Below are 15,099 nucleotides of genomic sequence, written 5' to 3'. Positions count from 1 at the left end.
TCAAAACCCACTGAGGAAAACATTCTGGGTGCTGATTCTCCCTTCATTCCAGTCAATTTTTGTCAAGTGATAATTCTGAAGAAACACTATGCTTGAATCACCTTACTAGGAGTTCATCTCATACAACACCTAGGTTCATATGCCTTGTTTGGTTACACAACTCAACACACAGAGAACAAACAGTTCACGTCACTTCTGTCAACTAAAAGGTTGTTTGACTCAAGCGTGTGATTGCAGTGCTGAGAAACTTCAAGGAAACATGCTGGGTGTGAAACTGGCAATGGGGCTCTGCTAGCCTAAACCGTACTCTATCCTGTGAAAGCAAGAATGTGTCATTCTCAAACCCACGTAGGAAAACACTTTGGGTGTTTGAGAAAACACTTCCATTACCATCAATTTTGGTCACTAGCTCATGACATTTCTGAAGAAATACTGTACTTGGATATCCTTACTAGGACCTGTTCCCATGGAACACCTAGGTTCATAACACAGTCTAGTGCTAGGCCACTTACAAAACAGAATCAGCCAGTTCGCACCACTTCCTTCTTGGAAAGGTTCAGTGTGTACCGAGTGAGTAGTTTAAAATTTGGTACACTGCCAGGAAATACTGTGGGTATGAACTCCAGTTGTGGACTGCTAGAATAAACAGTGCACTCACCTGTAAATCTGAGAATGTTTCACTCTGAAGCCCCTTACAATAACACTGATTCTCACGTCATTACTGTCAATTGTTAGTGCAAGCAAGTAACTATTCTAAAGCAAAATCTGCCCAACTCTCCTTATTACCAGCTCTGCTTATAAAACACCTACGTTCATACTGTGTTGTATGGGTTTCCCACTAGCCAAATAGAGAACAGTTCACGTAACTTTCTAAATGTGAAGGTTCATTTTGTATCAACTGTGCATTTCTAGTGCTGTGAGACATAAGAAAAATATTCTGGGTGTGACTCGGCCATTTACATTCAGTGGACAAAAACCGTTTTCTCACCCTTTGAAAGCTGGAGTGTTTCACTCTCGAACCCACCGAGGGAAACAGCTTGGGTGCATGTTTTCCTTGGGTAATTGATTCAACACAGTCCATAAGTGCAAGGAAGTGACACTACTAAAGGAAACAATGTGATTTAATATCCAGGAATAGATGTTCATGTCATGGAACACCGAAGTCCTTATGGTTTATGTTTATGCGATGCACCACACAGAGAGAAATCAATTTGACCACGGCCGTTATGGAAACTTCAGTTAGTGCCAAGTGTGTATTTTCAGGGCTGGGACATGGCAGAGAGGTATGATAGGTGTGAATCTGCCATTTGAGTTCTGCTGGCAAAAGGACTGCTCTCACCCCGTGAAATCCCCATGGGGTGGCAAAGGGTCCAACACGAGTTTCACTTATTATTAGGAGAAAGTTGCAAGTTATAGCACGAAAACATAAATAAGAAAGAATCCATAAGCTGGAAATCATGAGAGCCATAGAAATTTTTTTTAAAGTTCATGGATTTATACAACCTGATTTGATAAGTATGAAAAAGCAGTTATCAAGGCAGTATGTTGGGACTGACATGTACACATTACTGTGTTTAAAACACATAAAAAGGACTTACTGTTTAAAAAAACTATGGTACTGGTGGATGAAAATGTAAACAAATAGAACACAGTCTAGAAATAGATCCAGATATACACTATTCACTTCATTTTTTGCCCCTTTAAGCAAAGTCTTTATTTTCAAGAAAAAAGTACGTTTTCTCATTTTCTGTTTTGGCTTAAATTTTAATTATTTCCAGTGGAACCTTTGAAACCACCTAAATCATTTTGGTGTCATCTAACGTAAACTGAGGCTTTACAAATAGCCATGAAAAGAAGAGAAGTGAAAAGCAAAGGAGAAAAGGAAAGATATAAGCATCTGAATGCAGAGTTCCAAAGAATAGCAAGGAGAGATAAGAAAGGCTTCCTCAGCGATCAGTGCAAAGAAATAGAGGAAAACAACAGAATAGGAAAGACAAGAGATCTCTTCAAGAAAATTAGAGATACCAAAGAAACATTTCGTGCAAAGATGGGCTTGATAAAGGACAGAAATGGTGTGGACCTAACAGAACCAGAAGATATTAAGAAGAGGTGGCAAGAATACACAGAAGAACTGTACAAAAAAGATCTTCACAACCCAGTATATTACAAAGGTGTGATCACTCACCTAGAGCCAGACATCTTGGAATGTGAAGTCAAGTGGGCCTTAGGAAGCATCACTACGAACAAAACTAGTGGAGGTGATGGAATTCCAGTTGAGCTATTTCAAATCCTGAAAGATGATGCTGTGAAAGTGCTGCACTCAGTATGCCAGCAAATTTGGAAAACTCAGCAGTGGCCACAGGACTGGAAAAGGTCAGTCTTCATTCCAATCCCAAAGAAAGGCAATGCCAAATAATGCTCAAACTACCGCACAATTGCACTCATCTCACACACTGGTAAAGTCATGCTCAAAATTCTCCAAGCCAGGCTTCGGCAATATGTGAACCGTGAACTTCCAGATGTTCAAGCAGGTTTTAGAAAAGGCAGAGGCACCAGAGATCAAATTGCCAACGCTGGATCATGGAGAAAGCAAGAGAGTTCCAGAAAACCATCTATTTCTGCTTCATTGACTATGCCAAAGCCTTTGACTGTGTGGATCACAATAGACTGTGGAAAATTCTGAAAGAGATGGGAATACCAGACCACCTGACCTGCCTCTTGAGAAACCTATATGCAGGTCAGGAAGCAACAGTCAGAACTGGACATGAAACAACAGACTGGTTCCAAATAGGAAAAGGAGTACGTCAAGCCTGTATATTGTCACCCTGCTTATTTAACTTATATGCAGAGTACATCATGAGGAACGCTGGGCTGGAAGAAGCACAAGCTGGAATCAAGATTGCAGGGAGAAATATCAATAACCTCAGATATGCAGATGACACCACCCTTATGGCAGAAAGTGAAGAGGAACTCAAAAGCCTCTTGATGAAAGTGAAAGAGGAGAGTGAAAAGGTTGGCTTGAAGCTCAACATTCATAAAACTAAGATCATGGCATCTGGTCCCATCACTTCATGGGAAATAGATGGGGAAACAGTGGAAACAGTGTCAGACTTTATTTTTTGGGGCTCCAAAATCACTGCAGATGCTGATTGCAGCCATGAAATTAAAAGACGCTTACTCCTTGGAAGGAAAGCTATGACCAACCTAGATAGTATATTAAAAAGCAGAGACATTACTTTGCCAACAAAGTTCCATCTAGTCAAGGCTATGGTTTTTCCAGTGGTCACGTATGGATGTGAGAGTTGGACTGTGAAGAAAGCTGATCACCGAAGAATTGATGCTTTTGAACTGTGGTGCTGGAGAAGACTCTTGAGAGTTCCTTGGACTGCAAGGAGATCCAACCAGGCCATTCTAAAGGAGATCTATCCTGGGTGTTCATCAGAAGGACTGATGCTAAAGCTGAAATTCCAATACTTCGGCCACCTCATGCGACGAGTTGACTCACTGGAAAAGAGTCTGATGCTGAGAAGGATTGGGGGCGGGAGGAGAAGGGGACAACAGAGAATGAGATGGCTGGATGGCATCACTGACTCGATGGACATGAGTTTGAGTGAACTCCAGGAGCTGGTGACAGACAGGGAGGCCTGGCATGCTGCGATTCATGGGGTTGCAAAGAGTCGGACACGACTGAGTGACTGAACTAACTGAACTAACTAACTAACGTGAACTTCCTCTATTTCTGGGTAAAATATCCATTCACACATGAGCTGTGCAATTCGAACACTCTTTTTGACTTCAAACTTTTATTTGTTCCATGGACTGTAATATGCCACGATCGTCTGTCCATGAAATTTCCCAGGCAAGAGTAATGGAGTGGGTTGCCATTTCTTTCTCTAGGGCATCTTTCTGACCCAGGGATGGAATCTGCCTCTCCTGCATTGGCAGACAGATTCTTTATCGCTGAGCCACCAGGGAAGCCCTTTTCCACTGGTGGTACTGTGTAATCACAGGTACTGTACAGGTTCACAGAACCCAGCTGACCCCCTTGTTGGGGCGGTGGCTGGTCCAAGAGCAAGACAAAAGGAAGGCTGCAGGTCGCCTTCCGACAGGCGAAGCAAAACTTCATGGCAGGGCAAAACGTGACTACAAGAGGGAGCAAGGGGAAAAAGAGTCACATCATTTTTGACAAGGATGCTGAGGAATGCAGTGAGTTCTCTTTTTTGGGGGGAGGGGGGATTCTCTTAAAGAATCCAGAACAACTGAATAGTCATTTGGGGAAAAATTAATTTATAAACAGCACAGCAGTGGTTGCTTGGTGACAGAGACATGAGTTTAATTGCACAGCGTCAGGAAAATTCTCTTGGAGGTGGTGGAAATGTTCTGTATCTTGACTGTAGTGGTGGTTTTGAAAGTACATATTGTCCAAAAGTCATTGAATTCTATACTTTAAGTGGGATTGTTAGGTAGTTAGAATAGGGAAAAGGAGTCCAAAATGGCAGTGGCTAAAAGACAAGGAAGAGAAATGCCCGCAAAAAGAGAAAGGTCAAAGGAAGGTCTGAGGACCGGAGTGAGGAGTTCAGGTAGAACAGCACTCCTGACTAAGCCCAATTTCCATAGGGCAGGCCCAGGGGGAAGAAAAAAACATATAAAAAGAGGAACCAAAGGGCTTTCTCTCTCTCCCGTGCGCTGGGGCGCTCTTCTCTTCACGTCTTTGGATCGACGTGCCCTCACACCTCGAAGATGGATTTTCCTGCTATCTTTTAAATAAAACAGAGCTGTAACACTGAGCTGTAACACTGATTTGTCTAAGAGCTATAACATGGTCCATTCGAGACCTGAGAGCTATAACATGGTCTGTCCAAGACCCGAGAGCTCTGACACACCTAGGGGGCTTTAATGTCTGTCACTCCAAATCTTTGTTGTGACAAGACAAAAACTGAGGAGCATACACTCGCATGACAGGATGAAGTTTTTAATGCATAAGTTATACTTTAATAAGTTTGATTTTTTTAAACTGTCATCCAGAGAAGACTAATTTCATCCTTTTGTTATTTTCACTAGCAAGGAGGAATACATGAGAACCTCCTCCCCAAATTCTAGGGGTATATCTTCCTGGGGACTTGCAGTGTGTTGTAAGTTATCAAAAAAAAAAAAAAATCATCAATTCACTGGAATTTTAAAATCCAAATCCAAAAACCCTTTGTAATTGCAAGGAGCAGTTTCTTAATTAAATGATAGAGTAAGAAACAAAATATTTGCCCCAAAATAGTCACTTGACAGCATTCAGCAAATTTGAAAAAGATGGTTTATAGTTACCATAAGAAGGATTTTGTTGGCTTTTAAAATAATTTAGATCAAGGCTGTTAGAATCTAGAATATCATACCAAAGTGATTGTAGCATCTAGTTCTCTGAAGGAAAACAAAACTATTTTATCCCAACACTGTTAACTGGGTTTACTCCAACATAAAATAAAAAGTTAAAAATAAATAAATCCCAAAACTGTTACCAAAAAAATAACATTAAACATTCCATTGCTTATATTCAATTGTCTTATTACTAAGCAGAAGGAAATGGCAACCCACTCCAGTGTTCTTGCCTGGAGAATCCCAGGGACAGGGGAGCCTGGTAGGCTTCCATCTATGGGGTCACACGAAGTCGGACACGACTGAAGTGACTTAGCAGCAGCAGCAGCAAGCAGAAGAAAGACTACGATGACTTCTGGAGATGTGTTTGAAATCTATAGAATTAAATATAGAATGTAAAACTTAATCCACCCAGATTGTTTTTACCAATATACCATTAAGTAACACAAAGTAATATATCAACTTTGGCAATATCTTGTTTTCTTTCCTTGATAAAGAATTTCTGTTTTTACATTAAATACAATTTTTTACTTGGTACTAGAAAAACTTAGCCTTGGGTTTTGCCTCCATCTAGTGGACATTTTGGTATTTCTCATTTAACTAAAATGAAAAAGGACGATAAGCCTTTCTGCTTTTGTTGTTCATTTTCAGTTTTTTGGAATTAAAAAAGGTAAGGAAAAAATGGTAACCACAGCTCATGGATAAAAAAGTAATTATTCTATCAATATTTATTCCCCAAAAGATCTCAGGTGGTATATAATTAGTGGCATGCACGTAATAATTGGGAACAGAAAACCAAAAGCCATTTAAGAGAAAGAAGGAAATGGTATGGACCTAACAGAAGCAGAAGCAGAAGATATTAAGAAAAGGTGGCAAGAATACACAGAAGAACTGTACAAAAAAAGATCTTCACCACCAAGATAATCACGATAACGTGATCACTGACCTAGAGCCAGACATCTTGGAATGTGAAGTCAAGTGGGCCTTAGAAAGCATCACTACGAACAAAGCTAGTGGAGGTGATGGAATTTCAGTTGAGCTATTTCAAACACTGAAAGATGATGCTGTGAAAGTGCTGCACTCAATATGCCAGCAAATTTGGAAAACTCAGCAGTGGCCACAGGACTGGAAAAGGTCAGTTTTCATTCCAATCCCAAAGAAAGGCAAAGCCAAAGAATGTTCAAACTCCCACACAATTGCACTCATTTCACACGCTAGTAAAGTCATGCTCAAAATTCTCCAAGCCTGGCTTCAACAGTACATCAACCGTGAACTTCCAGATGTTAAATCTGGATTTAGAAAAAGCAGTGGAACAAGAGATCAAACTGCCAACATCAGTTGGATCATTGAAAAAGAAAGAGTTCCAGAGAAACATCTATTTCTGCTTCATTGACTACTCCAAAGCCTTGGATTGTGTCGATCACAACAAACTGTGGAAAATTCATCAAGAGATGGGAATACCAAACCACCTTACCTGTCTCCTGAGAAATCTGTATGTAGGTCAAGAAGTAAGAGTTAGAACTGGACATGGAACAACAGACTGGTTCCAAATCCGGAAAGGAGTATATCAAGGCTGTATATTGTCACCCTGCTTATTTAACTTACATGCAAAATACATCATGCGAAATCCCAGGCTGGATGAAGCACAAGCTGGAATCAAGATTTTTGGGAGAAGTATTAATAACCTCAGATATGCAGATGACACCACCATTATGGCAGAAAGTGAAGAACTAAAGAGCCTCTTGATGAAAGTGAAAGAGGAGAGTGAAAAAGTTGGCTTAAAATTCAACATTCATAAAACTAAGATCATGGCATCTGGTGCCAACACTTCACGGCAAATAGATGGGGAAACAATGGCAACAGTATCAGAATTTATTTTTTAGGGCTCCATAATCACTGCAGATGGTGACTGCAGCCATGAAATTTAAAAACACTTACTTCTTGGAAGAAAAGTTATGATCAACTTAGAAAGCATATTAAAAAGCAGAGACATTGTTTTGCCAACAAAATGTCTATATAGTCAAAGCTATGGTTTTTGCAGTAGTCATGTATGGATGTGGGAGTTGGACTATAAAGAGAGTTGAACGCCAAAGAATTGATGCTTTTGATTTGTGGTGTTGGAGAAGACTCTTGAGAGTCCCTTGGACTGCAAGCAGGTCCAACCAGTCCATCCTAAAGGAGATCAGTCCTGGGTGTTCATTGGAAGGACTGATGCTAAAGCTGAAACTCCAATACTTTGGCCACCTGATGCAAAGCACTGACTCATTGGAAAAGACCCTGATGCTGGGAAAGATTGAAGGTGGGAGGAGAAGGGGACAACAGAGGATGAGATGGTTGGATGGCATCACCAACTCAATGGGTATGAGTTTGACCAAGCTCCAAGAGATGTTGATGGACAGGGAAACCTGAGGTGTTGCAATCCACGGACTCACAAAGAGTTCGATAAGGCTGTGTGACTGAATGATTCTAGTGCGTGTGTAATAATGTCTCACTGAAATTTTAATTTGCATTATTCTGATGATTAATGATGTAGAACAATTTATTATATTCTGATTTTACATCCGGATCTTCTCTTTTGTGAAATCTTTCTCCATTTTCTTGTTGGGTTGTGTGCCCTGTTCTAATCACTTTGTGGAAGTTCTTTATATGTTAGATACTAGTCATTCATAGAACATATGTGTTACAAAAATGTTCTCCCGCCCTGTGGCTTGACTTCTCATTCTCTTAATGCCAATTTTAATGAAGAGATCTTAATTTCAATGACCTCTAATTTATTGACTATTTTTCTTTATGGTAGTGTTTCTTGTTTCATGTTTAAGAAGTTTTGCCTGCATCAAGATCATAAACATATTTTTTTTTACAGTTGTCTTCTAGGAAATCATTTCCCTGGTGGCTCAGAGGTTAAAGCGTCTGCCTGCAATGTAGGAGACCTGGGTTCGATCCCTGTGTCAGGAAGATACCCTGGAGAAGGAAATGGCAACCCACTCCAGTATTCTTACCTGGAGAATCCCATGGACCAAGGAGCCTGGTGGGCTACAGTCCATGGGGTCCAAAGAGTCGGACACGACTGAGCAACTTCACTTTCTAGGAAATTTACTGTTTTAGTTTTAGTGCCATAATCCATTTTGACTTAGGTTTCTTTTTTTTTTTGTTTGATTATGGTAGGAGTGAGTTCACTTTTTTATCCATATAAATATCTCATATATTCAATACTATGTATTAAAAAAAACACACACACCCTAACACACAAATGCCACACACTACATTCCAGTGATAACTGTGTTATGTATTTGGTGATTGTATGTGATTGGGCCTGTTTCTAGACTCTCTGTTTTGTTCAAATTGACCTATCTTTCCCTCAATACCGCAGATTTAATACTGTAGTTTTACAGTAAGTTGTCTTTTTCAGCCAGGCTATGTGGCTTGTGAGATCTTAGTTCCCTAACCAGGGATTAAACCAGGGCCCCAGCAGTGAAAGTGCTGATTCCTAACCACTGAATCACCAGGGAATTCCCCTAAAGGAAATCGTGATATGTGATCATGTAAATGTTCCAACTTTTTTATTCTTCAACGCTGTTTCTGTCATTCTTGGATATTTGCATTTGCTTTCCAATTTTAGAGTCCCTTTGTCAATTTCAATTTTAAAACAACCTCGCTAAGACTTAGACTGAGGTTACACTATAGATCAATTTGAGGAATTAACAACATTATAATAAAGTGTCACAATTCTTAAATGTAATATATCCCTTCATGTATTCAGATATTCATTATTTATTCTTGATAATGTTTTAGTGTTCTGGTATTCTTTCCTTTTTAAAAAAAGATTTATCCATGCATTTGCCCACCTTTTTTATTTTTTATTTTTTTTTTTCCATCTTGAACCCACCTCCCTCCCCATCCCGTCCCTCTGGTTCATCCCAGTACACCAGCCCCGAGTATCCTGTATCATGCATCGAACTTGGACTGGCGATTCGTTTCACATATGATAATATACATGTTTCAATGCCATTCTCCCAAATCATCCCACCCTCGCCCTCTCCCACAGAGTCCAAAAGACTGTTCTATACATCTGTGTCTCTTTTGCTGTCTCGTATACAGGGTTATCATTATCATCTTTCTAAATTGGATATATATGCGTTAATATACTGTATTGGTGTTTTTCTTTCTGGCTTACTTCACTCTGTATAATAGGCTCCAGTTTCATCCACCTCATTAGAACTGATTCAAATGTATTCTTTTTAATTGCTAAGTAATACTCCATTGTGTAAATGTACCACAGCTTTCTTATCCATTCGTCTGCAGATGGACATCTAGGTTGCTTCCAAGTCCTGGCTACTATAAACAGTGCTGCGATAAACACTGGAGTACATGTGTCTCTTTCAATTCTGGTTTCCTTGGTGTGTATGCCCAGAGTGCCCACTTTTTTTATGCTACTGTAAATAGTTCCACTTTTCTATATTTTTGTTTCTATATATCAAAATGAAATTTATTTGTCTTTATTGGCTATGTGTCCACTGATCTTAATAACTGTATTAATTCTAATATTAATTGTTTATGTATACATTCATTTGCATTTTCTATGTGTATAACCATGTTGACATAGTTCCTCAAAAATTAAAAATAGAATTACCATATGATTGAGCAATTAATTCCACTACTGATACACACACACACACACAAAAGAATTCAAAGAAGGATCTTGAAGAGATATTTGTTTACCAACATTCATTATAGCTTTATTCACAATAGCTAAGATATGGATGCAATCCAAATGCCCATGATTAATAGATAATGAATACAGAAATGCAGTGTATATGTAAAATATGATGTCATTAAGCCTTAAAAAAGAAGGAAATCCCGACATATGCTGCAACAGGAATTAACTTGGAGGTCATTATGCTAAATAAAATAAGTCGATCACAAAAAGACAAACTTCCAAGGTGGCGATAGTGGTAAAGAACCCGCCTACCAATGCAGGCTACATAAGAGAGGTGGGTGCAATCCCGGGGTTAGGAAGGTTTCCTGGAGGGGTGCATGGCAACCCACTCCAGTATTCTTGCCTGGGTAATCCCATGGACAGACTGGTGGGCTACAGTCCAAAGAGTCACAAACAGTTGGACATGACTGAAGCGACTTAGCACCTACGAACTACTCACCAGTATTCAGTCACTCAGTCATGTCCGATTCTTTGCAACCTTATGGACTCCAGAATCCTAGGTTTCCCTGTCCTTCACCAGTTCCTGGAGCTTGCTCAAATTCATGTCCATTGAGTTGGTGAGGTCATCCAACCACCTCATCCTCTGTTGTCCCCTTCTCCTGCCTTCAATTTTTTCCAGTATTGGGGCCTAGAGAATTTAAACGAACTGAAGGCTCTGTCTCTCTCCAGCCCCTATTTCCTCGGTGGTAATAGGAATGTTAGTGGTAGCACTACACAGACTAATGGCTGGGGTAAGGTTTTATAAACTGATATGTGGAGGGGTGACCTTGGTCTTACACACAAAGGAAGGCTTGTTAAGTAAATTCTTACATGAGACATCTAAAATATTCAAATTCATAGAAATAGAATAGTTGTTACCAGGGGCTGGGGGAAGGGAAAAATAGGGAGTTGGTGTTCCATAGGTATAGAGTTTCTGTTTTGCAAGAAGAAAAAATTCTAGAGATCTTGCTACACAGCAATGTAAATATACTCAACACTTTAAAATGGTTAAGATGTTTTAAAAAACTATTAGTCATATAAAAAATATAATTGCAATTGTTTGTGATTGTCAAAACACTTAAATCATCTCATACATTAATTTTACAAATAAATATTATAATACTGATTTGGAAAATAAGCATTTTTTAAAAGATAATTGACCATTTTAACAAAAATACTAACAATTTTTACAGTTTATAGCATATGCAAATGTAAAATATATGTTGTCATTTATATAATGACTGGGAAGAGAGAAATGAAAGGTTCTTAAATTATGCCTAAAGCAGTATAATATCTCTTGAAAGTAGCCCATGAAAAATTAAAGATTTATGCCACAAACACTGAGGCAACCACTAAAATAACAAAGCAAACTGTTATAGCTAACCTTTGTGATAAAAACACTTAACAGACTAGCAATAAAAAGGAAGTTCCTCAACCTGATAAAGGACATCTACAAAAACAAAATTAAACATCATACTTAGTGGTGAAAGACTGAGTACTTTCACACTAAGATTAAGACAAGGATGTCTGCTCTCACTTCTATTAAACATTGTACTGCAAATTCCAACCAGGGCAATTAGGCAAGACAAGAAAACAAAAGACATATTGGAAAAGAACTAAAAGTATTTCTTTGCAGATGATATGATTTTTCATATAAGAAATCATAAGGAATCCACTGGAAAACAACTATTAAAACTTCAGGAATGCTCCAAGATACAAGATCAATATACAAAAATCAATTGTATTTCTATATAGTATCAATGAGCCAAATAAACTGTAATTTTTATATAGTATCAATGAAAACTAAATTAAGAAAACAATTTCATTTATAATAGCATTAAAAAGAAAAAAAATACTTTGGAATAAACTTAACAAAAGAAGTGCAAAACTTTTGCTCTGCGAACTATAAAATAATGTTGAAAGATATGAAAGAAGCACTAATAAACAGAAAGGCATCCCATTTTCCTGGATCAAAACACTTTTTCTTGTTAAGATGGCAATACTCCCACATTGACATATAGATTCAATGTAATCTGTCAAAATTCCAGCTTCAGTTCAGTCTTACTTCTTCATAAAAAGTGACAGTTCAGTTCAGCTCAGTCGCTCAGTCATGTCCAACTCTTTGCGGTCATGAATCACAGCACGCCACGCCTCCCTGTCCATCACCAACTCCCGGAGTCCACTCAAACTCATGTCCATCGACTCGGTGATGTCATCCAGCCATCTCTTTCTCTGTCGTCCCCTTCTCCTCCTGTCCCCAATCCCTCCCATCATCAGGGTCTTTTCCACTGAGTCAACTCCTCGCATGAGATGGCCAAAGTATTGGAGTTTCAGCTTTAGCATCAATCCTTCCAATGAACACCCAGGACTGCGTTTCTTTAGAATGGACTGGTTGGATCTCCTTTCAGTTCAAGGAACTCTCAAGAGTCTTCTCCAACACCACAGTTCTAAAGCATCAATTCTTCGGTGATCAGCTTTCTTCACAGTCCAACTCTCACATCCATACATGACCACTGGAAAAACCACAGCCTAGACTAGACGGACCTTGGTTGGCAAAGTAATGTCTCTGCTTTTTCATATGCTATCTAGGTAGGTCATAACTTTCTTTCCAAGGAGTAAGTGTCTTTTAATTTCATGGCTGCAATCAGCATTCGCAGTGATTTTGGAGCCCAAAAAATAAAGTCTGACACAGTTTCCACTGTTTCCCCATCTATTTCCCATGAAGTGATGGGACCAGATGCCATGATCTTTGTTTTCTGAATGTTGAGCTTCAAGCCAACCTTTTCACTCTCCTCTTTCACTTTCATCAAGAGGCTTTTGAGTTCCTCTTCACTTTCTGCCATAAGGGTAGTGTCATCTGCATATCTGAGGTGATTGATATTTCTCCCGGCAATCTTGATTCCAGCTTGTGCTTCTTCCAGCCCAGCGTTCCTCATGATGTACTCTTCATATAAGTTAAATAAGCAGGGTGACAATATACAGCATTGATGCACTCCTTTTCCTATTTGGAACCATTCTGTTGTTCCATGTCCAGTTCTAACTGTTGCTTCCTGACCTGTATATAGGTTTCTCAAGAGGCAGGTCAGGTGGTCTGGTATTCCCATCTCTTTCAGAATGTTCCACAATTTATTGTGATCCACGCAGTCAAAGGCTTTGGCATAGTCAATGAAGCAGAAGTAGATGTTTTTCTGCCAGTGGATGTTGGCAATTTGATCTCCTGTGCCTCTGCCTTTTCTAAAACCAGTTTGAACATCTGGAAGTTCACAGTTCATGTATTGCTGAAGGCTGGCTTGGAGGATTTTGAGCATGACTTTACTAGCATGTGAGATGAGTGCAATTGTATGGTAGTTGGAGCATTCTTTGGCATTGCTTTCTTTGGGATTGGAATGAAGACTGACTTTTTCCAATCCTGTGGCCACTGCCGAGTTTTCCAAATTTGCTGGCATATTGAGTGCAGCACTTTCACAGCATCATCTTTCAGGGTTTGAAATAGCTCAACTGGAATTCCATCACCTCCACTAGCTTTATTCATAGTGATGCTTTCTAAGGCCCACTTGACTTCACATTCCAAGATGTCTGGCTCTAGATGAGTGATCACGTCATCGTGATTATCTTCGTCGTGAAGATCTTTTTTGTACAGTTCTTCTGTGTATTCTTGCCACCTCTTCTTTATATCTTCTGCTTCTGTTAGGTCCATACCATTTCTGTCCTTTATCAGCCCATCTTTGCATAAAATGTTCCCTTGGTATCTCTAATTTTCTTGAAGAGGTCTCTTGTCTTTCCTATTCTGTTGTTTTCCTCTATTTCTTTGCATTGATTGCTGAGGAAGGCTTTCATATCTCTCCTTGCTATTCTTTAGAACTCTGCATTCAGATGCTTATATCTTTCCTTTTCTCCTTTGCTTTTCACTTCTCTTCTTTTCACTAGCTATTTGTAAGGCTTCCTCAGACATTTTATTTTTTTTGGATTTCTTTTCCATGGGGATGGTCTTGGTCCCTGTCTCCCGTACAATATCACGAACCTCTGTCCATAGTTCATCAGGCACTCTATCTATCAGTTCTAGTACCTTAAATCTATTTCTCACTTCCACTGTATAATCATAAGGGATTTGATTTAAGTCATATCTGAATGGTCTAGTGACAAGCTGATCCTAAAATTCATATGGAAATGCAAAGAACCCAAAAGCACCAAAACTATCTTGAAAAAAAACAAAGTTGGAGGACTCACACTTTTTGACGTCAAAATGTACTAGAAAACTGTTGTTAATCAAGACCTTGTGGTAATGGCATAATGATAAATGTATATTTGTGTGTGTGTGTGAAACAGAATTTTGAATCCAGAAATAAACCCTCACATTACGGATCTTTGAATACTTTTGACAACAATGTCAAGACAATTCACTGGAGGAAAATAGTAGCCATTTCAACAAATGGTGCTGGGAAAACCATGCAACAGAATGAGTTGAACTCATCCATCATACTATAATGTTAATAGAAAAATTAACTCAAAATGATCAAATACTGAAATGTAAAAGCTAAAAGTATAAAACTTTTAGAGAAACACATATGAGAAAAATCTTTATGATTTTAGATTTGGCAATGAATTCTTGGATATGTCACCAAAAATACAGGCATTAAAGGAAAAATAGAGATAAATGGGACTACATCAAAATTGAAACATTTTTAAATCAAAAGACACTATCAACAAAGTGAAAAGACAACTCATTAAATGGGAGAAAAAATTTATAAATCATATATCTGATAAAGGATTAATATCCAGAATATACAAAGCACTCTTAAAACTCAACAACAAAAAACCCAATTTGAAAATGGATAAAACACTTGAATAGACGTTTCTCCAAAGAAGATGTACAAACAGCCTATAAGCACGTGAAAAGATGCTCAACAACACTAGTCATTAGGAAAATGCAAAGCAAAATCACAAAAAGATACCACTTCATGTTCATCAGAATAGCTGTCTGTTACATTTTAAAAAAGGAAACCAACAAATGTTCACAAGGATATAGAAAAACTAGAACC

The sequence above is a fragment of the Moschus berezovskii genome, chromosome 14, assembly GCF_049115385.1.
Source record: "Moschus berezovskii isolate FMDL1 chromosome 14, NW_MosBer_1.0, whole genome shotgun sequence".
NCBI lineage: Eukaryota > Metazoa > Chordata > Mammalia > Artiodactyla > Moschidae > Moschus > Moschus berezovskii.
This window is presented reverse-complemented; position numbering follows the sequence as displayed.